Below are 24,112 nucleotides of genomic sequence, written 5' to 3'. Positions count from 1 at the left end.
CTTTTCGTGCATTTAGCAAGAACAAAGTGTACAGTCCCTTTTTTTCTGTGAGAGAACCATTAATGGGATAGTGTACCTGGATACGTTACAAAAATTTTTGATTCCACAGTTCGGTGAGGATGACAAAGAACGAAATGTTTACTTCATGCAAGATGATGCACCACCCCACCACCTAGCTGACATCCAGGATTTTCTCAGTGACCGCTTTCCAGGCCAATGGATTGGCCGCGATGTGTTAATTGCATGGCCACATTTTCCCCAGACCTGGCATGACATAACTCGATTTTTTGTATGGGGATTCATCACAGATATCGTGTTTGTGCCTCCTGCATCGGCTTCTCTACTTAGAGGAAGAATTTATGCCGCCACTGAGCAAGTTAAGCCTGCAATTCTACAGCGAGTTTGTGATGAAACTGGTTGCTTATCCTACACACATCCCATCAGAAGTCAAAGTCAAAATCATCATCTTTAGTTTGCGGTAAAAAAAACTTGGACTATTTCCCTACAAAATAACACTAAACCCAGCTCTACAACTTTAAAAGCTCATAAATTTATTGAAAGAAGATGCAAAGTCGTCTTTGAAACAGCCTGTGTATTCGTGGACATCGTTTAGTGCGATACTATCTACCCGTTCTATTGAATTGCTTTAGGTGTGGAAAGATACGGTTGCAGTAGCACTTCTCACTTGTTTAGAAGGTATCCTTGTGTATCATTTTATATCCAGAGAAGTTTTAATAATATCTTTCCAAAATATTCACACTAATTCTTACAATCTCCGAAACTACGGAATTCTATCCTTTGAGATGGTTAATGCATTGCGATATAACACCGTACGAATGTGCTCTACTACTTGGGTCATTGACGCACCGCAATTCGAGTTCCGATTTCAGAGATATCGACTGGCACTTCCCGTTATCTATATCTGGAGCTCTCCCTCCCCCTCATACTTACACTGGCTGTCTGTCATCTACTTGCAGTATCTGCTTTCGGCAAGACCAGAACTTTTGTGCACAAGGCTAAATGATTTGCTACAGGCTGCCAGTAGTCTTCAGTCCACAGTGTCATGTTTTGTTAGATACTACATTGTCAAGTTTACTAAACACTGTATTTAAAAAAGAAAAAACTTTATTTCAGAATGAATCTTTCACTCCGCATTGCAGTGCTCGATGTTTTGAGATTACCACACAGATAAAAACTGTGTGCCGGACCGAAAATAATTCTGAAAGGGATCCTCATACGTTCAACCTCTTTCCCGGATCACCACTTTGTTATCACAGCTTTCCGATCTCAATGATAAATTTTACAATTACGGAGATGTGTTGTAAGACACATTTTCTAACCGAATTTGTTTTAAAGACAAATGCTAGTGTGCCCCTTCACTGTCTAGTACGCTATCCGTCGTAGCCATCTTAGCGAACGGAAGGAGTAAAAGGTGGTGTCAAAAAAACAAAATCGAAAGATATATTGCGCAATATACCAAGCGATAGTCAGTCCTCGTAAAGTTCCGCACTCTCCTCCAATATATAACTTACCATGTAAGGGTGACACTGTGCAATGTACAGCAGTTTCTGCCGAGACTTAGTTTTATGATTTGTTTGCATGTCCGAATATCACGAACAAGTATGAATATGAATACAACATGAAAGATAGATGAAAAGAATCATGTGTTGAAGTGCATTCAGTGCAGTACTTTCATTACATATTTAACGTTTATTCAGTAATTAGCTTTAGAGACACTCGACAAAACTGTTTAATTGCAGCGAAATAACACTGTTACTGCTTATTTGTTCGTTTCACAAGCTTGAATTTTGTACTAACGAAATAAATAACAGCACTATCTACCAATGCTCTACGATAATGTATCTCACTCTTTTCACGTTTACTGGAAACAGAAGCAGCACTGTTCATATACTCGCTGGATTTATGTACGTAAGTTGCAACGAAGTTCGTTGAAAGCTTCCTCGTTCATCCTTAAAAAGTTCCGATACCAATATGGCTCGCTTAGCACTTTAGTATGGCCGTCTGTAGATCCAACTTCTAAGCCACTTTTTCGCGGATTGCCACTTTGATATCGCGACGCTGTGATAATAATGATAAATTGTGGAATTACAGTGATATGTTCTATGACTTATTTTCGATCTGAATTTGTTTTTTTAAAACAAATGCTAGATTTCTCTACCCGGTCTTGTATTCTCTCCTGTCGTAGTCGTCATACTGAGTGGGAAGAATAAGAGGTGCCATCTTATTGTGGTTGTTTAAATGACTCGAATTACATTAATCTGAAGATTTACTTTTTTCATTTGTATTATTTAATGCTCCTCGGCATCATTTAATAACTTGTGATGTTTTTCAATAAATATTCGTTGTCGGTCGTCTTAATATGATGATGCAATGGATTGACCGCCATTGTTGCAGCCTTAAGTGCTCGCAGCACGTACCAGAAAACTAACCTATTTTGATGTGACTTGATATTCGCCTTATTAGATCCTTTTCAAGGAAAACTGCTACCCTTTTGAACGACTGTTCTCTCCTTGAATAAGTTATCAAGAGATTGAGACAACACAATGCAGTACCACCAAGACTATGGTCTTCCCAAGATATAGAAGGATGGTGCCTCACTACGATTAATAGTGAGTAATATTGGTGCTGCGACCTATTCTACAGCAAAATATCTGGCCTCACTACTTAAGCCGTATGTGGATGTTTCCACCATATACGTAATTCCGAGGATTTTGTCAGTCGCTTGAAGGAAGTTAAGCTTAGCAGCTCGAATTTATTAGTCAGCTTTGATGTCGTCTCACTTTTTACCATAGTGCCTTTAATGGAATCGTTACATCTTATTGGTAACTTATTCAGTGCAGAACTGACAGCCTTGTTTAAACATATACTCTCCTCAACGTACTTTTTATTCAATGACGAATTCTTTGAACAAACGGCGTCGCCATGAGGAGCCCTTTAACTACCATTAGCTACCACAGGGGACAATCTCTTTATAGAGGATTTTGAGGAGAAAGCACACGCGTCTGCAGTTTTAAAGCCTACGGTCTTCTGGAGGTACGTAGATGATGCCTTTGTTGTATGGTCTCATGGCAGACAGGAACTGGAGAAATTCCTTCATCACAAACTCATTACATGACAACACCAAATTCACGAAGGAGATTGAAAAAGATGGCCATCTACCATTTATAAACGTGCTAGTACGCCGTAAAAATGATGGGGTCATTAGGACATTCTGTGTACAGGGAACCGACTCACACAGATCTGTAACTCCAGGCGTCAAGCTGCCATCATCCAGCACAAACAGCCGGTGTTCTCAGTATCTTAATACATCGAGCGCATGTAATATCGGATGATGAAAACCTCCACGCAGAATTAGAACACTTTTAGAAGGTCTTTAAAGAGAAGGGCTACACTTCACGCCAAATAAGGAAGGCCATGCGCAACTGTCATAGCAAGAAGCAACGCACTGAGGACGCTGATGACAACTATGAATCAACTGCGTTCCTTCCACACGCCGGGAACGTGTCGTCGAAAATAGGCAAATTACTGAAGAAAAATAAAATCAATGTTATCTTCCATCCACCAGCAAAGAACCGGGCCCTGGTTGGATCAGTTAAAGACGATTTACAACTGTGAACGTGGCTCTGCATATATTGGCCAGGCGACAAGAACTGTCCATGAACGATGTACAGAACATGAAAGATACACCTGTCTGCGGCAACCGTCAAAATCGGCAGTAGCAGAACACTGTATTTCTTTGGGTCATTCAATGGAATACAATGGAACAAAAAATTTAGCTCCGATTTCCAGATGTTGGGATTCTGTAATCAAAGAATAAGTGGAAATACGTCTTACCGATAATCTTACAAATCGTGAAAACGGCTTTCAGCTGGATAAAAATTGGAATCCTGTTATTAAAATTATACAATCACAGCGAAATCGACGGCGTCATTCGATACTCAATGACTAGATGATCTTTTACTTTCACCACCGAGGGCAGCACGTACAACTCGGCTATGCCGCGCATGTCAACACTTGATGCATGCGCTGTAGGATGCCAGTATATTTCGCACGCGCGAGATTCGGCATAAATACCGCGACCGCACCTCGGTTCTTCAGTAGATGTGTACTGACCTGATGATGGCCGGACGTCTCTAGGCCGAAATATCGTGGCAGAATGTCGACGGGATCCGACTGCATACCCGGAAATTATTAGACGAACCTATTTTGGTTCATTTACATGACAACGAAGTCCGATGCTGATCTGTAAGCGTTACTTTATTACAGAGTTAATTCCGACGCATAAAATTTTTTATTATCTTTCCGCTGTTCCTATTGGACCAAACTGCTGAGGCCATCGGTCCCCTGGCTTACACACTACTTACGCTAAGGACAACTCAGTTAGATTAAGTTAGTTTAACACATCGATGCCCGAGGGAGGACTCTAATCTCCAACGGACGGAGTCGAACGAACCGGCTGGTAAGTGGCTTCATATTGCCACATTGTTTCTCAATTTAACTCTATTTTGTAATCACTTACACAGCATCACGGACCCTCTCAATCTTCAGCTTCCTGCTCCCCTGCTGGGTGTTTCACTTTTTTTTTTTTTTTTTTTTTTTTTTTTTTTTGATAGGCAGATTATGTTTCAACTATAGTCATAAAACTACGCCAAAAGTGTTGAATTGATTTCAACTTTAAACAATCCCGATGTATAAGATGCTTCGTAGACTGTTTCCGATCAGCAATCAAAGTTCCTCCAACAATCGCGCTCTCAAGCCCTCTGTGGTTTATCGCTGAGTAATACAGGTCTTCATCCGTTTCTTCGAAATGTGCGTCACCGGAAGCTTGAGATAACAGCAAACAAACAGCTGCTCGCTGCCTTCTTCTCAAAGCTCGAAGGAAATAGTTTAAAGACCCACTCTTACCAACATTAAAATTCGCTAAATTTGCCGCAACTTTATATTTAGCGCTTTATAGTCGGAAGTTGAAACTGCAACAAGTACTTAACACACAGAAAACCGAAGTCGCGCACATCGTGAGAACAGCACGAGTAATGACTCGCACCTTTAGTCTGTTCAAAATTGCTTTAGGATTTACGTCTACGAAGGAAGTAGTGGAGTGAGTAACCTGCTGCATAGCCGATTCAAGTATTACACACAGGGTAATTCACCTGTCCCTACGGCTTTCGTCTTACGCAACCCGGAATGTTGCGCGTGGCGTATGAAGGCCGGCTACAAGATTTTCATATTCTTTCGCCCGGTACGCGCGAAGTACGACGGGTGTCCAGAAAGCGAGTTCCAATCAGTCGCTAAATGGAAACCACAATGAAAACCAGAAACGTTTTATTTGCAACAGTTAGGCACACCTTCGACTTATTTCTCTACATAGTCGCCGCTCCAACTTCGAGTGGTGTTGTAGTGTTGTATCAACTTCCCAATGTCCTCGTCATAGAAAGCAGCCGCATGTGCTTTCGGCCAGTTATCTGCACTGCTCTGCAGCTCTTTGTCTGTGGAAAAATTTTGTCTTCATAGCCAGCGGTTCTTGTGAGCAGAGATGAGACTCTGATCACCCACAATACAGTCTGCAATTGGCTCCCACTAACACTTTTCATCGGAAACGCTGCAGGAGCGTCTTCATTGCCCCTGCAGTGTGCGGCCGAGAATTGGCATGAAGAAGAAACTGCTCGACAGTTGTGTTATGTGGGCTGCATGACACAGGCGAAATCTCTAACAGGGCCCTCATACTTGGCGGTAGACGCTATTCCCTACGCATCTTTACGTGCTCACTGTTCACTCAAAACTGGAAAGATCGAGGCGGCACGATCGACGGGCATACTAGAGACACTGCCCAACCTATCTGTGCAAAGGTTTGCCAGACTTTCCCAGTGATTTCCATTTCGCGACCGATCGGAACTTACTTTCTGGACAACCCTCTAATTAGTCATTCAGAAATAAATGAGGACCTTTTCGTAGAAAATTTGTACTGGGGTATGCATCCCCTAGAGGCCGTAGTTTTCTAGTTATTCACGAAAAACGAACAAAGCTGAGTATGGCTGTGAGGGTGAGCTTAAGGTCAGATTCTACAGGTCTGCATTTCTAGTATGCTTGTGATTTCGGAAAGCTGGTGCTCCAGTGCACTTTTACTGTCAGGCCAGGGCATATATCATACACATCTACATCGGCATCTACAACTACGTCCATACTCTGCGAATCACTATGCGGTGCGTCGCGGAAGGTAACTGTACCACTAACAGTCGTTTCTTTTCTTGTTCTACTCGCAGAAAGAGCAAAGGAGAAACGACAGGCTGGATGCCTCCGTATCAGAACTAATTTCTCATACTTTATCTTCCTGTTCCCTACACTCAAATACACACATCAAAAAAAGTACCCAGAACTCTGGAAGATAGACGTTGACTGTTGATATTTTATCACGGACACAGTCCCTTTGGGCGGGTTTAGTGACGTCTCTGAACAATCAGAGATGGAAACATCCGTGCTTGAGCAGCGCTTATTAGACTGAGGGGGTCCAACAGCCGATCAGTTCCAGTCATTCCACCAGGAAGGAAATACACGGCTCGTGTTGTCTGTAGTTTAACCATGCCTAGACGGTCAATACCGCAGTTCGATCGCGTCCGCGTTGTTACTTTGTGCCAGGAAGAGCTCTCAACAAGGGAAGTGTCCAGGTGTTTCGGTTCTGGGCGCTACAGTCCGGAGCCGAGCGACCGCTGCGGTCGCAGGTTCGAATCCTGCCTCGGGCATGGATGTGTGTGATGTCCTTAGGTTAGTTAGGTTTAATTAGTTCTAAGTTCTAGGCGACTGATGACCTTAGAAGTTAAATCGCATAGTGCTCAGAGCCACTTGAACCAGGTGTTTCGGAGTCAATCAACGCGATGTTGTTCGGACGTGAAGGAGAGACAGAGGAACTGTCGATGACGTGCCTCGCTCAGGCCGCCCAAGGTCTACTACTGCAGTGGATGACCGCTACCTACGGATTAGGACTCTGATGAACCCTGACAGCAACGCCACCATGTTGAATAATGCTTTTCGTGCAGCCACAGGACGTTGTGGTACGACTCAAACTGTCGCACACAAGGCAGCATGATGCGCAATTTTACTCCAGACATCCACGGCGATTTCCATCTTTGCAACCACAACTTCATGCAGTCGGTATAGATGGGCCCAACAACATGCCGAATGGACTGCTCAGGATTGGCATCACGTTCTCTTCACCGATGAGTGTCGCACATGCCTTCAACCAGACATCGTCGGAGACGTGTTTGGAGGCAACCTTGTCAGGCTGAACCCTTTAGACACACCGTACAGTGAGTGCAGCAAGGTGGAGGTACCCTACTGTTTTGGGATGGCATTATGTGGGGCCGACGTACGCCGCTGGTGGTCGTGGAAGGCGTTGTAATGGCTGTACGATACGTCAATGCCATCCTCCGACCTATAGCGCAACCATATCGGCAGCATATTGTCCAGGCATTCGTCTTCATGGACGATACTTCGCGGCCCCATCATGCAAATCTTGTGAACGACAGGATAACGACATAGCTGTACTAAAGTGGCCAGCATATTCTCCAGACATGAACCCTATCGACCATGGCTGAGATAGATTGAAAAGGGCTGTGCTTGGAAGATGCGACCCAACAACCACTCTGCATCTACAGCACCATCTACATCCATACTCTGCAAACCATCATACGCTGTGTCGCGGAAGGTACCTGTACCACTAATAGTCGTTTCTTTTCTTGTTCTACTCGGAGGTAGAGCAAAGGAAAAACGTCAGTCTATATACCTCCGTATGAGCACTATCTTCCTGGTCCATACGCCCAAATATTTAAACGAAGAGACTGAGTCAACCAGGACAATAACACTGCCGTATCCGAACACTAAGGGATTGCTTTTCCTACTCATCTGCATTTTTCTTCATTTAGAGCTAGCTGCCATTCAATACACCAACTATAAATTTTGTCTACCTCTTCTTGTATCAGCCTACAGTCACTCAACTTTGACACCTTCCCGTACACCACAGCATCATCAGCAAACTAAAGCAGACTTGCTGTCCACCGTGTACGCCAGATCATTTATGAATACGGAAAACCATAACGGTCCTGCACAAATCCCTGAAACACTCCTGACGATACCCTCCTCTATGATGAGCGCTCGCCATCGACGACAACATACTGGGTTCTACTACTTGAGAAATCTTCGAGCCACTCACATATCTGGGAAGCTATTCCGTATGCTCGTACCTTTGTGGACATTCTGCAGTGAGGTACCTAGTCAAATGCTGTTCGGAGATCTACAAGTATGGTATCTACCTGTTGCCTTTCATCCTTAGCTTGCCCTTTTCTCACACGATACACTGCAAACTGAGATCCACAACAACGATCCTTTTTAAAACCATGCTGAATTTTGATACAAGCTTTTCGGTCTCCAGGAAATATATTATATTCAAACTCAGAATGTGTTCTATAGTTTGCGGATCCATTATTTTACCCTTCTTATTTACAGGCAGCACCTGTGCTTTTCTCGAGTCGCTTGTGACTTTGGGTTGGGCGAGAGATTCGCTAAAAATGCAAGCAAAGTACCGGGTGATCAAAAAGTTAGTATAAATTTGTACATTATTCCGTGATTTATTCACTTTTCATAGAGGGGTACAAATTGACACACATGCTTGGAATGACATGCGGTTTTGTTAGAACCAAAAAAATGGAAAAGTTCAGATAAAGCGCCATCTATCGGACATTTTTGATTAGAATAGCAATAATTAGCATAACAAAGTAAGACAAAGCAAAAATTATGTTCTTTACAGGAAATGCTCAATATGTCCACCATCATTCCACAACAATAGCTGTAGTCGAGGAATAATGTTGTGAACAGCACTGTAAAGCATGTCCGGAGTTATGGTGAGGCATTGGCGTCGGATATTGTCTTTCAGCATCCCTAGATATGTCGGTCGATCACGATACACTTGCGACTTCAGGTAATCCCAAAGCTAATAATCCAAAGCTAATAATCACACGGACTGAGGTCTGGGGACCTGGGAGGCCAAGTATAACGAAAGTGGCGGCTGAGCACAAGATCACCACCAAACGACGCGCGCAAGGGATCTTTCACGCGTCTAGCAATATGGGGTGGAGCGCCATCCTGCATAAACATCGTACGTTCCAGCAGATGTGTATCAGCCAGGCTTGGGATGATGCGATTCTCTAACATATCGGCGTACCTCTCACCCGTCACGGTTACACCACCAGAATCACGCATTTCCTCGAAGAAAAAAACCCGATAACGGTAGTTGTGGTAAATCCAACCCATACCGTGACTTTCTCGTCGTGCAATGGAGTTTTCACGACAGTTCTAGGATTTTCGGTAGCCCAAATTCTGCAGTTGTGGGCGTTGACAGACCCTCGGAGCGTGAAATGAGCTTCGTCGGTCCACAAAACGTTACTCAACCAATCGTCATCTTCCGCCATCTTTTGAAACGCCCACACCACAAATGCCCTCCGCTTCACTAAATCGCCAGGTAACAGTTCATGATGCCGATGGATTTCGTACGGATAGCATCGGAGGGTACGCCTAAGTGCCAACCAAAGAGTAGTGTATGGAATGCCGGTGCGACGTGCGACTGCACGAGCGCTGACTTCCCCGTGCGTAGACGAACGCGCTACAGTCTCCATTTCTTCCTCGTCTCAGCAGCATTACGCCTTGTGCTCGGTCGGCCACTGCGGGGTCTATCGTCTATCGTCTAAACAACCCGTGGCTTCGAACTTCGAAATCATTCTCGCCACAGCTGCATTTGTCAACGGACCTTTACCCGTTGGAATCCCCTTCCTATGGCGATAGGATCGTAACGCTGAACTAGCACACTCCCCATTCTGACAATACAGCTTCACTAAAAGCGCCTTTTCAGGTAACATCAACATGCTGCGACTGCTGGCGCATCTGATTCTCTCTCTCATTACAACTCCTTTTATACACGATTGACATGCGCAGTCACTGACGTTTTGCTGTCCAGCGCCATCTATCGGACATTTTGTGAACTTCGTTTTTTTGTTCTAATAAAACCCCATGTCATTCCAGGCATGTATGTCAATAAACCACGGAATAATGTAGATAGAGGGGTAAAAATTAAGTTTTCAAATTTATACTGACTTTTTGATCACCCGGTACTATCTGTAAAACCGAATAGGGATTCCCTCAGGACCTGGCTACTTATGTCTGCAAGTCTTAAGCCGTTCCTCTATGCCGGGGATGCTAACTACTATGCCAGCCATGCCGGACTGTGTGTGATGGTCAAATGACAGTATGTTTGTACGATTCTCCTAAGTGAACGACTTCTTAAGCGTATAATTTAAAACACCAGCTTTCATTTTTTATCTTCAACTGCCACACCAGACGGGTTAACGCGTGACTGGATGAAAAGACGCACGCCTTGTCCGTTCTTTCGTCAATCGAGAGTGCAACAGCATTTACTTCCTCCTCATTTTCCAAATTTCGTTTGCTGAACCACGGTGGTCAACTACAGACAGACAGACAGTAATTGGAAGGGGTTGCCCAGTTCCTTGGCCTCACCCCTCCGGAATTTTTCGTCTGTAGATATATGATGCTGTTTATGTACTCAATGCCAGTAATAACTGAGCGAAGCGTATTGAGCTCTTCTTTAGACCGTCTAACATCATTAGCAGGGAGCGTGGAATCTTACAGAGGATCACATACATCGAAGTAACTGGTTGGCACATAGCACTTTTAGCCTGCAATAGTGTAGTTACAGATTTCATTTGCAGTATTTTATTGTGCTGTACTGTCAGTAAGTGTTTACAGAATGCACTATTCTTGTGGTTCAAGTGGCTCTGAGCACTATGGGACTTAACATCTTAGGTCATCAGTGCCCTAGAACTTAGAACTACTTAAACCTAACTAACCTAAGGACATCACACAACACCCAGCCATCACGAGGCAGAGAAAATCCCTGACCCCGCCGGGAATCGAACCCGGGAACCCGGGCGTGGGAAGCGAGAACGCTACCGCACGACCACGGGATGCGGGCTCACTATTCTTGTGTTTCATTTTGTCTATGGAATGCGTAGTAGCGTATAAATTATATCACACATTACCGTTTGTAGGTTCCTTGAGTCAAAACCTTCAAAATTTCATCCTTTACAATCTCCCATTTTTAAAGCCTCGTCTGTTGTGAGACACCATGTATACAGTGTACATCTTTTGGGTACAATTGAAACAGGTGAGAGAGGGCCCACATCCTATTATATTGAGAAAGGTAACCAATAGTGGGAAATGCCGGTTTATTCTGTCGTGGACATGGACAGTATACACCACGTAACAGCAACGTAGCTGATAGTAATAATTCGAAGCGACGGACCACCAGTCTCAGTGCATGTACTGCAGGGGCGCCTGCAGTTCTGCAGCACTCTCACACAGAGAACAGGCACCAGGAGATGAACAGTGTACACCCTGACATACTACACACAACTTAGCTCACAGCATGTGTGCTATGTGACATGCTGCATGCCGCACGCACGCACGTTATTATCACTGGTGTCAGTCGTCCACAGCATCAGACAACTTGTCATGTGTCCACGGTGAGGTGTGTTACCGTGTACAGTGCACGAGGGGTTGGCGAAGATGCAACGTTTCTCGTCACGCATTTAATGTATGGTATGGCACAATGCAGTACCCGTAAATCAGCACTAACGTACAGAGAACGCTTTCCCAACAGGCGCTATCCCAACTGGAAGATGTATAGCTCGGTGGATACCGAACTAGGGGAGACGCCACAGACAACTTGTGCAAGTGTTGTGACTTGGCAAGACAGCCAAGCCACAAGGAGGTAGCCGAAAGGCACGCGTTTAAGCTCACGCAGGATGGCGTGAGGTCTGGAACAGGACAAGGTCTATATAGTAGCAAAAATAGTACGTAGCTTCTGGAATACTTAACTTTAATCCATCATTGGTGAACATCGGTCTGACGGTACATGCATCACAAGATAAATAGCAAATGATAATGGCGCCTTGCTAGGTCGTAGCAAATGACGTAGCTGAAGGCTATGCTAACTATCGTCTCGGCAAATGAGAGCGTAATTTGTCAGTGAACCATCGCTAGCAAAGTCGGCTGTACAACTGGGGCGAGTGCTAGGAAGTCTCTCTAGACCTGCCCTGTGGCGGCGCTCGGTCTGCAATCACTGACAGTGGCGACACGCGGTTCCGACGTATACTAACGGACCGCGGCCGATTTAAAGGCTACCACCTAGCAAGTGTGGTGTCTGGCGGTGACACCACAGCAAGCACTGGGACCAACGGATTTTGAGCCCCACGTTCTCTTCTGACAGTGGATAATCCACCGCAGTGCAGTGGCGCCGAACTTTGAGTGGCGTGGGCATTGTCCTCACTCCAAGCATTGGTGTTGCGGCTGTTAAAAACACCAACAAGGTTTTTTTGTGGTTTTAGGGCGCACAACTTCAACGATCATTAGCGCCCAGACTACGTTAGGAATGCACCGCGAGGCACAAGTTTAAAACAGCAACTAAAAGGGAAAACACGATAAAAGATTGACAGGCATAGGATTAAAAAAACAGCGTAATCAAATGTCCTTAGACAGGTTTGTCAAGTTGATAAAACTAAGAACGCGAGCAGCTGCTCCTGGGTCATCCGCTAATATGGCATCGAGAGTACATGGCAGGCCAAGATCAAAACGCAGTGTAGTAAAATCCGGACATGACGATAAAATGTGGCGGACCGTCAGCAATTGCCCACATGGGCAGAACGGCGCCGGCGCAGCCGTCAGCAGATGGCAATGGCTGAACCGGCAGTGTCCAATTCGTAACCGGGCCAAAACTACCTCCTCCCGCCGAGAAGCGCGTGAGGAGGACGTCCAAGCAGCGGGAAGAGGTTTCAAGGCCCGAAGCTTGTTGTCTGCAAGTGCAGCCCAATCGGCATGTCACAGCGATAGAATGCGCCGACAAATGACCCTCCTACAATCTGATGAAGGGACACAACAAGAAGCTGTCCGAGGCTGGAGGACCGCAGCCTTGGCCGCGGCATCTGCAGCTTCGTTCCCAGGGATACCGACATGGCCAGGAATCCACATAAAGCTAACCGGAGAACCGTCGTCCACCAGCTGCAGAAGAGAGCGTTGCATCCGGTGCACGAAAGGGTGAACCGGATACGGATCACTGAGGCTCTGGATGGCGCTCAGGGTATTGGAGCAGATGACATAAGCAGAACGTCGGTGGCCTCGTAGAGGGCAAAGAGCTCAGTTGTGAAGACCGAACAATGGCCATGGAGCCGGTATTTGAAACTTTGGGTCGGGTGTTCTTTTATTTTCGGGGCACAGTCATTGGTCTTAGACCCATCTGTATAAATGAAGGTCATATTAATGAACGAAGTTCGACAAAACGGGAATGGTATACCGAACCGGGGGTAACCTCCTTTGGGAGCGAGCTGAGGTCAAGGTGAACGCGAACCTGAGCCTGGAGCTAAGGTGGAGTGTGGCTCTCGCCCACTCTAAATGTTGCAGGGAGTGAAAAATTAAGGTGTTGAAGGAGGCGACGAAAGCGAACTCCAGGGGGTAGCAGGGCAGAGACATACAACCCGTATTGACGGTCAAGAGAGTCGTCAAAAAAGGAACGATAAGACGGATGGTCGGGCATTGACAGTAGCCGACAGGCATACCGACAAAGCAGTATATCGCGCCGGTAGGTCAATGGCAATTCACCGGCTTCAGCATGACGACTCTCGATGGGACTAGTATAAAACGCTCTGGTCGCAAGTCGTAAATCCCGATGTATGGAGTTGAGGCGGCGTAAGATGGATGGCCGTGCAGAGGAGTATACGAAGCTCCCATAATCCAGCTTGGAGCGGACGATCGACCGATATAGACGAAGCAGGACGGTTCGATCCGCTCCCCACGACATACCACTGAGAACACGGAGGACATTTAAAGAACGGGTACAACGGGCAGCCAAATATGACACATGTGGAGACCAACTAAGTTTCCTGTCAAATGTAAGACCTAAAAATTTTGTTGTCTCCACGAATGGGAGAGCAACGGGACCGAGTTGTAAGGACGGTGGGAGAAGGTCTGTATGAACTTCTGGCGCTACAAAGAGTGTCTTCTCGGCAGAAAAACGGAAGCCATTGGCGACACTCCAGGAGTAGAGATGGTCAAGAGAACGCTGAAGACAGCGCTCCAGGAAACATGTACGCTGCGCGCTGCAATAGATGGTAAAATCGTTCACGAAAAGGGAGCCTGATACATCAGCTGGGAGGCAATCCATTATTGGATTGATCGCTATGGCGAAGAGAGCGACGCTCAAAACTGAGCCCTGTGGCACCCCAATTCTCCTGGCGAAAGGTGTCCGACAGGACAGAACCCACACGTACCCTGAACTGTCGATCCATTAAAAAGGAACGAATAAAAAGAGGGAGGCGACCGCGAAGGCCCCATGTATGCATGGTGAGGAGAATGCCCGCCCTCCAACAGGTGTCGTAAGCCTTCTCCAAATCAAAGAATACGGGCGCGGTCGGGCGCTTCCGCAAGAAGTTATTCATAATGAAGGTCGACACGGTAACCAAGATGGTCAACAGCAGAGCGGCGCTTACGAAATCCATATTTTACATTGGTAAGTAGGCGTCGAGATTCGAGCAGCCAAACCAAACGAGAGTTAACCATTCGCTCCATCACCTTACAGAGACGGCTGGTAAGCGAGATGGGTCGATAACTGGAAGGCATGTGCTTGTCCTTCCCCGGCTTAGGAATCGGTACAACAATAGACTCGCGCCAGCGTGCGGGAACATGTCCCTCAATCCAGATGCGATTGTAAGTACGAAGAAGAAAACCTTTACCCGCAGGAGAAAGGTTCTTCAGCAACTGAATATGAATAGAATCAGGCCCTGGAGCGGAGGACAGTGACCGGGCAAGTGCATTTTCGAGTTCCCGCATGGTGAAAGGGGCATTATAACTTTCACGATTCGAGGAGCGGAAGTTAGGTGGCCTAGCCTCCTCTGCCTGTTTTCGGGGGAGGAAGGCAGGGTGGTAATGAGCGGAGCTCGAAACCTCTGCGAAAAAGCGGCCGAAGGCATTGGAGACAGCCTTAGGGGCCACAAGGACGTCATTCGCGACCGTCAAGCCAGAAACTGGTGAGTGGACCTTAGTGCCAGATAGCCGGCGCAGGCTACCCCAGACAACAGAAGAAGGAGTAGTAAAACTGTTGAAGGTGCTGGTGAAAGCAGCCCAGCTGGCTTTCTTGCTTTCTTTAATAATACGACGACACTGTACACGTAATCGTTTATAAGTGATACAATTCGCCACTGTAGAGTGGCGTTTAAAGGTGCGTAAAGAACGTCGACGAGCACGTAAAGCGTCTCTACATGCTGCAGTCCACCAGGGGACCGGTACGCGACGTGGAGAAGAAGTAGGGTGAGGGATGGAATATTCAGCAGCAGTGAGAATGACTTCCGTGAGGTGTGCGACCTGACTATCGCAGCTTGTGAAGGTTTGATCCTGAAAGGTCGCCCTGGAAGAGAAGAGCCCTCAGTCTGCTTTTGAGATGTTACAACTAGTTGAGCACGGAGAGGGGGTATGCTGCAGGAGATGGGTAACACACGGGAAGTGGTCGCTCGAATATGTATCAGAAAGTGCATACCACTCAAACCGGCGTGCAAGTTGGGGAGTACATATACAGAGGTCTAAATGGGAATAGGTGTGAGATGTGTCCGAAAGAAAAGTAGGGGCGCCAGTATTGAGGCAGACAAGATTGAGCTGGTTGAAAAGGTCTGCTAACAGGGAGCCCCTCGGGCAGGATGCTGGAGAGCCCCAAAGGGGATGGTGGGCATTGAAAATGGCTCTGAGCACTATGGGACGCAACTGCTGAGGTCATTAGTCCCCTATAAATTAGAACTAGTTAGACCTAACTAACCTAAGGACATCACAAACATCCATGCCCGAGGCAGGATTCTAACCTGCGACCGTAGCGGTCTTGCGGTTCCAGACTGCAGCGCCCTTAAACGCACGGCCACTTCGGCCGGCGGTGGGCATTGAAGTCTCCAGTTAACAAGTGCAGGTAGCTGAGCTATAATTTGCATCATGTCTGCCCTGGTAACGGCAGACGACGATGGAGTGTAAACGGTACAAATGGAAAATGTAAAAGTGGGGAGAGTAATTCGGACGGCAACTGCCTGCAGGCCGGTGTGCAATGTGATGGGATCGTAGTAAATATCATCCCGGACCAGCAACATAACTCCTCCATGAGCCGAAATATCTACCCCAGGGGGTAGGTCAAAACGCACAGAGGTGTAGTGTGCCAAGGCAATGTGATCGCATGGGCGTAGCTTCGTTTCCTGGAGGGCTACGACGAGCGGACGGTGCAAGCGGAGCAGCAACTTCTCTCGGTTGGAGCGAATGAGAAGAAAAGGATGACGAAAGAAGGGGTCACCTCGAAGGCCGCTGAGGGCCTGGCTTCGAGCAAGCACTGCCGCCGCTGTCAGTAGGCGGACAGTCATTGTCCATTGGTTCTATAGGTTCATCGGCCATCTCGTTAAGATGGCCGGGAGAAGGAGCTTCCTCCGCCGGTGGACGGCCAGATGTTCGGCTACCAGCGGTGCGGCCAGGCGAAACGGATGACGGCCTGGGGCGGCAACCGCTGGGTGGCGCAGGAGAAGAAATGCGCCGTGGCGGAGAAGGAGAACTGTGCTTCCTATGAGCCTTCTTGGAAGGTCGTTTGGTGGAAGTACCGGTCGAAGGCTGGGAGGTCGAGGTACGTAGGAAGTCTGCACGGGACGGTTCCTTCTTGAAGGCCCGTGTATCTGACTTCTGGGTCTTCGTCTTGGCAGAAGCTGATGAAGGTGCTTGTGTCTGAGGGGTGATCGGAGGAAGAGGAGACGTCGACCGCGCGATCTTAGCACTGGCCGAACGGACGACCGTGGTGCTGAAGGTCAGATCGCATGTCTGCGTCGCCACTTCCCTGGTAGTCCGAGGAGAGGCGAGGACAGTACTGTATTTTTCCGCTGGGAGCAGCGTGGTCTTCCTACTAGCAAATAGCTTGCGAGCAGCCGAGGTGGACACTTTCTCTTTGACCCGAATTTCTTGGATACAGCGTTCTTCCTTGTAGATGGGACAGTCGCGGGAGGACGCTGCATGGTCACACTGACAGTTCACACAACGAGGAGACGGAGGTGGACAGTCACCCTCATGGGCATCCCTGCCACAAGTGACATTTAGCCGCATTGGAACAAAACTGGCGAGTGTGATTGAAACGCTGACACTGGTAGCAGCGCGTTGGTGTCGGGACATAGGGGTGAACAGAAATAACCCCGTAGCCCACTTTGATACGAGACGGCAGCTGAACACTATCAAAGGTCAAGAAAAGTGTCTGGGTCGGTACAAGGTCATTGTTGACCTTTTTCATGACCCTATGGACAGCCGTCACGCCCTGCTCAGCGAGGAAAGGCTGAATCTCCTCGTCAGTCAATTCGTCGAGTGATCGAGTATATACCACACCACGAGACGAATTCCAAGTGCGGTGAGCCTCCACCCGGACAGGGAACGTGTACAGGAGTGTGGCCCGAAGCAGTTTTTGTGCCTGAAAGGCGCTCTCAGTTTCTAGTAACAAGGTACCATTACGCAACCTGGTACACGACAGATCCGGCTATGGCATCTATGCCCTTCTGGATAACGGAAGTGTTGACAGAGGAAAAATCCTTGTGTCCTCGGATCGAGAAACTACCAGGAACTGTGGGGCAGGCGGTAGTACTTTTGTCACTGGGGGCTGGTCAAGTTTCCGTTTATGGGCAGAAGTCGAGAGAGAAGAAGAAGAGAAATCCATTGCGGAGGAATCCCCCATGATTTCCAGCGTCTCCGACGGCGCGCTCCTTCCTTGTGGGGACCCTCTGAGAAGGCACTCCCGCCTTAGGTGAATGTTTACACCTCAAGTCACACCTCCCGAGAAACAGACGGAGGGACCAATCGGCATGGTCAGAAGGTATCAGCTCAGGCAATCACCCCTCCCTGCGCCTGGCCTTTACCAGGGGTACGTGCGTGCCTTACTTGTCTACCCAGGGCGGGGAATTACGCGTTACCCCGCCACCGGCTACGCGTGCGAACGCGTGTTTCGGCCTTCAGGCGCGCACAGGGAGGAAGGAAGAATAGGAAAAAGAAGAGAGAGAGGGAGAGAGGGAGAGAGAGAGAGAGAGAGAGAGAGAGAGAGAGAGAGGGAGAGAGGGAGAGAGGGAGAGAGGGAGAGAGAGAGAGAGAGAGAGAGAGAGGATAGACTGTCTCAAACGCCGAGGCGGAGACCGGAGAAGGCAGGGAGGAGAAGGCAGGGAGAAGAGTAAGGAAGACCGTGAGATGGAGAAGAATAAAGTAAGGAACCAACCAAAGGAAGGAAGAAAGAAACGAGAAGAAGTGAAAAACCAAAATGACCGCAAGTATAGGTCGTGGAACCGTCCGTCTCCGGACGCAGGCGCTAACTACCCCCTTGAGTGGGAGGGACTCCTTTTAGTCGCCTCTTACGACAGGCAGGAATACCTCGGGCCTATTCTAATCCCTACACACTAGTAGCCACCAGCAACGATTCTCTGCCAATGTATGGGTGTGCATTGTCCAAGATCGCGTAACAGAACCTTATTTGCTGCCTCCACGTTACCTGGTTTTCCTGCGAGATCGCTGCCACACAATTCTTGGAGACTGTACCGCTTGTCGTCCACAAAAGGTGGTGGTTTCAGCATGACAGTGCAACAGTCCACTTCGTTGTTACTGAGGGTGTGGGTTGTTCAGGTGCTCGCAGACACATTATTTGGTAGGACGGGGAGGTCCAGTCCTATGATGGGCGAGATCGCCTGATTTCATACATCTGGACTTCTTCCTCTGGGATTATGCTAAGACTTTTGGTGTATGAAACCCTCGAGGAAATTTATGTAGACATGCTTTCTGCAGTCCAAGTTGCCTGTCTTCTGGTACAACTGACACCAGGGATCTTTGAGGGACTGCGGCAGAACTTCGTGCGGCATTGCCGTGCATGCACCCAGACTTCATCATCAGGCTTTTGATTTCGTTGATCACAAAATATTGCTCAGTGAAGTTGGACCATTACAGAATATGGGGAGTAGGTCACAATTGGTTCACCTTTTACTTTAACAACAGGCAGCGAAAGATCATTACTCACAGTGTTGAGAATGGCTGTGATGTGGGGTCTCGGTGGGGTACGTTCGAATGGGGAGTGCCACAGGAATCAGTGTTGGGGCCACTCCTGTTCCTTATTTAAATAAATGATATTTGAGAGTTATCATCAAACAGAAATATGCTTTCTAGTATTACGGACAACACTAGCTTGGTAGTAAAGGATGTTGTGTGCAACATTGCCTTGGTTTCAAATAGTTTATTTTCTACAAGCCATGAGCTTATGTCATGAATGGCACTAACGCTACATCACAGTAAGACTCACTTTTTACGCACAAGTCAACAAAACCCGACGTTTTAATTCCACAGAATGGGCATATGATTAGTGAAACCGAACACTTCACATTTCTAGATGTTCAGATAGATAGTAAACTGTTTTTGAAATCCGATGTCCAGATACCGTTCTATTAGTGAAAATGGCAGCATTAAGTCTTTGAACAAGATCTTGAGGTAAGTGAACGTTCGACATGAAAAATTAGTCTACTTTGCTTATTTTCATTCGCTTATGTCGTATGGTGTTAGTGTTTGGCGTAACTCTTCCAATTCCAAAAGGATATTTCTGTCTCGGGAAGGGGCGATTCAGCCAATAAGCTGTGTAAGTTCGCAAACTTCTTGTCGATCCCTGTTCTGAATTGGCCTCTGAATACATACATTTTCTTTACTGCTGTTACCTGTGAACAGTATCAGCTTATTCCCAAGAATTTGCAGCTTTACTCGGTTAAGTCTTGTGCAGAAAAGTGTACAATATATTGCTGCATCCATTTTCAATAACCTACCAGAAGAACTCAAAAGTCCTAGCAGTAATTAACGCGCTTTCAAATCTAAACTAAAGAATTTCCTCATGGGTCACTCCTCCTATTCTATTGAGGAGTTCTTAAAAAATTAAGCTGATTCTTGTTATATTGATGATTGCGTTTACTTAATGAACCCAAAAAAGTCAAGCCATAAGTTTAACATTTTATTTTTTGTGTTAATACATACAAGTAGTGACACGTTCTATGTCCTTGGAGGTTTGGTCCTACGAAACTTCATGTCTAAATAAATAAACTAGCAGTCCTCACTTTGAACAATTACTACAAACAACACTGTTGTTATGCGGTGCTCGCTGTGTATGTGCATAACACAATAAATATTCGTTTCCGACCTGTTTGAATTTTACCCAAAAGTATTTGAGACAGCGTGTGTGTATTTATTACGTTATATTCTCGCACTTAGGGTCATTAGGTTTGTTTTAAAGGAGTATGATATCCTACAATCGATTAATCACACTCGATAGCTGCAGAGCAGGATATTTAGTATTGAACTTCCAAAATGATGGAGCACAGCAGTCAGTCGTCCTTTCCTTTCAGGTTTTATTAGGCGAATGTAGATTTCGGATAGTGCGTAGTCATCATCAATGCACTAGTTCACAGTATCAGTGCATGTCCTAGTACGTGAATCCCCTGTTGTTCGGGCTTCTATCACAGTTCGTTCGTTCTTGAAAGAACTATGACAGAAGCTCGAACAACTGGGGACTGACTAGCCAGGACATGCATTGATACCATGAAACAGTGCGTTGATAATGGCTGGGCACATTCCTGATGGAAGATAACTTGAACGAAACGAGTTCATTACTGTCAACTGACCTGCCTGGGCTGTGCGTCATAGCACAGCATCACAATATGATCCGTGCTGGTAGTGCAGCCTGTGCTTGTGACAGATGGCCGGTCAACGCTCCAGCGTGGTCGTAATGTTCCAGAGTGGGCCTTTAAGAGCTACGTATGACGACTATACATTTTTTCGTAATCGCACACGGCACATTTCTGCTATTTCGGAGAAGTAGTTGCAAAGACTGTTGGTGAACTTTCAGTGTCAGTTACCTATCATCGTACACTGACGGGAAAAATATCTCAACATCATTAGGAGTTGTGCAAGATAAACAAAGTTGTTATGCCTGTTTCTACATCTCAAAGGTGACGTCTATTCAAATTTCACGTCATTAGCTTAATAATGGCACCAGTAGCGCAGTTTTTTTGTGTTGTCAGTCTTCTGACTTGTTTGACGCGGCCCGCCACAAGTTCCTCTCCTGTGCCAACCTCTCCATCTCAGAGTAACACTTGCAACCCGCGTCCTCAATTATTTGCTGGATGTATTCCAGGCTCTGTCTTGGTCTACAGTTTCTGCGCTCCATAGCTCCCTCTAGTACCATGGAAGTCATGTCTCAACAGATTCCTTTTCTCTCCGATTCTGCGCAGAACTTCCTCATTCCTTATCATTCCTTACCTTATCAGTCCACCTAATTTTCAACAATCGTCTTAGCACCACATCTCAAATGATTCGATTCTCTTCCGTTCCGGTTTTCCCACAGTCCACGTTTCACTACAATACAATGCTGTGCTCCAAACGTACATTCTCAGAAATGTCTTCCTCAAATTAAAGCCTAAGTTTGATACTGGTAGACTTCCACCAGAAATACCCCTTTTTCCAGTGCTAGTCTGCTTTAGATGTCCTCGATGTTCCGTCTGTCATTGGTTATAATGCTGCCTAGGTATAAGAATTCCTTAGTGGTCACGAAGTACATGAAGTTAAGCCTGATGTAGCAGAAATGGGAACAGCGAGGAAGTTTACTTCTCATTGCTTTTGTCTTTTTTTAGATTTACACTCCGTCAATATTCTGCATCAGTAGACTGTTCATTCCGTTCAGCAGATCATGTAATTCTTCACTTTCACTCAAGATAGCAATGTCATCACGAATCGGATCACGGAAATAAAGGGAAAATTCAGGAGTGGGATTAAAATTCAAGTTGAAAGGATATCAATCATTGCTTCTTCGATGTACAGATTGAACAATAGGGGTGGAAGACTACATCCCTGTCTCCCACCCTGTTTAATCCAAGCACCTCGTTCTTGGTCGTCCACTCTTATTGTTCCCTCTTGCCTCTTGTATATATTGTATATTACCGGTCTTTCCTTATAGCTTACCCGTATTTTTCGCAGAATTTCGAACACCTTGCACCATTTTACAGTGTCGAACGCCTTTTCCAGGTCTATAAATCCTACGACGTGTCTTCATTTTTCTTTAGTTTTGCTTTCATTGTCAACTGCAGTGTCAGATGCCGATCAATTTGGCTTTTCGAAACTTTAAGGGAACAGAGAGGCAATTCTATCACATCCTCAATTTTCTTTTCTATTCTTCTGTATATTATTCTTATCGCACAATCAGCTTGGATGTATGATCTGTTTAGTTGCTGACAATTCTCGCACATGTCAGCTCTTGCAGTATTTGGAATTGTGTGGATGATATTTTTCCGAAAGATGGTTTGCCGCCAGACTCATATATTCTACATACCAACGTGAATAGTCTTCTTGTTGCCACTTCCCCCAATGACTTCAGAAAACCTAATGAATGTTACCCACACCTTCCACCTTATTTGATTTTCAGTCCTCCAAAGATCTCTTAAATTCTGATTATGCTGGATCCCCTGTCTCCCTTAAATCGACTCCTGTCTCGTCTGATGAGATAGGTGGAAAGACATCGAGGACCTCTGTGAGGAGGAAGATTCTTCTTCTATCTCCTCTGTCCTCTGCTTTTAGAGGGCAACGGGAATTCCACTGTTAAATGCAAAGGCGTTAACATTAAATTTCACCGAAGGTTGTTTCGTCTTTCCTATATGCTGAGTCAGTCCTTCCGACAATCATTTCTTTTCTGATTTCTTCACATTTTCATGCGGTCATTTCGTCTTAGAAATACAAGTCGCTGAGGAATGGAATAAATAGCTGTGTTCTTGAATTTTCCTGAACATTTTTGTACTTCTTTCTCTCATCAATCAACTAAAGTCTTTCTTCTGTCACCCATGGTTTCTTCGCAGTTACCATCTTTGTTCCTATGATTTTCTGTTCAACTTCTGTGATCGCGCTCTTTAGAGATGTCCATTCCTCGTCAACTGTACTACCTCCCAAGCTATTCCTTATTGCTGTATCTATACCCTTAGAGAACTTCAAACGCATCTTGTCATTCCTTCGTACTTCTGTATCCCACTTCCTTGTGTATTTGTTCTTCTTGACTGCTGCTCGCTGTAGCTCTCACGGGGAGCAGACCTAGCTGCGGACGACCACGTGGCACTACCGGGAGGGAAGACTGTCATGTTCATTGTACTACTGTGGTGCATCATATGGCATCTGCAGCAGCAATTCGAGCAGCAGTTGGCGTATCAGTGCCACAACGAACTGTTACAAATCGGGTGCTTCAAGGACAGCTCTGAGCCAGACTCCATGTGGCGTGCGTTCACTGACCGCTATTTTCGACTTCAGTGATGTCAAACAAGAGCTCAAAAATGGTTCAAATGGCTCTGAGCACTATGGGACTTAACATCTATGATCATCAGTCCCCTAGAACTTAGAACTACTTAAACCTAACTAATTAAGGACAGCACACAACACCCAGCCATCACGAGGCAGAGAAAATCCCTGACCCCACCGGGAATCGAACCCGGGAACCCGGGCGTGAGAAGAGAGAACGCTACCGCACGACCACGAGATGCGGGCAAACAAGAGCTCAATGGAGGGCAGAGTGGATGTCTGTTGTGTTTCTGTGAAACTTCCTAGCAGATTAAAGCTGCGTGCCGGACCGAGACTCGAACTCTGGAACATTGTCTCTATCAGCTGAGCTACCCAAGCACGACTCACGACCCGTCCTCACAGCTTCGATTGAGGCAAAGGTCCCGAGTTGGAGTCACGGTCCGGCACGCAGTATTAATCAGCCAGGAGTTTCACATCAGCACACACTCTGAAATTTTCACTCTGCTGCATTCTGAAAGCTGTTGCTACCTCACTGCCAGTGATGACTGTGTCCTGTTTACAAGAACGTCAGTTGTGTCCCAGACACACTGTACCTACATTGGTTGGTTGGACTGGAGAAGGGATCAAACTACACTGTTAT

Source organism: Schistocerca americana, chromosome 4 (assembly GCF_021461395.2).
Source record: "Schistocerca americana isolate TAMUIC-IGC-003095 chromosome 4, iqSchAmer2.1, whole genome shotgun sequence".
NCBI lineage: Eukaryota > Metazoa > Arthropoda > Insecta > Orthoptera > Acrididae > Schistocerca > Schistocerca americana.
Note: the sequence above shows the minus strand (reverse complement) of the source record.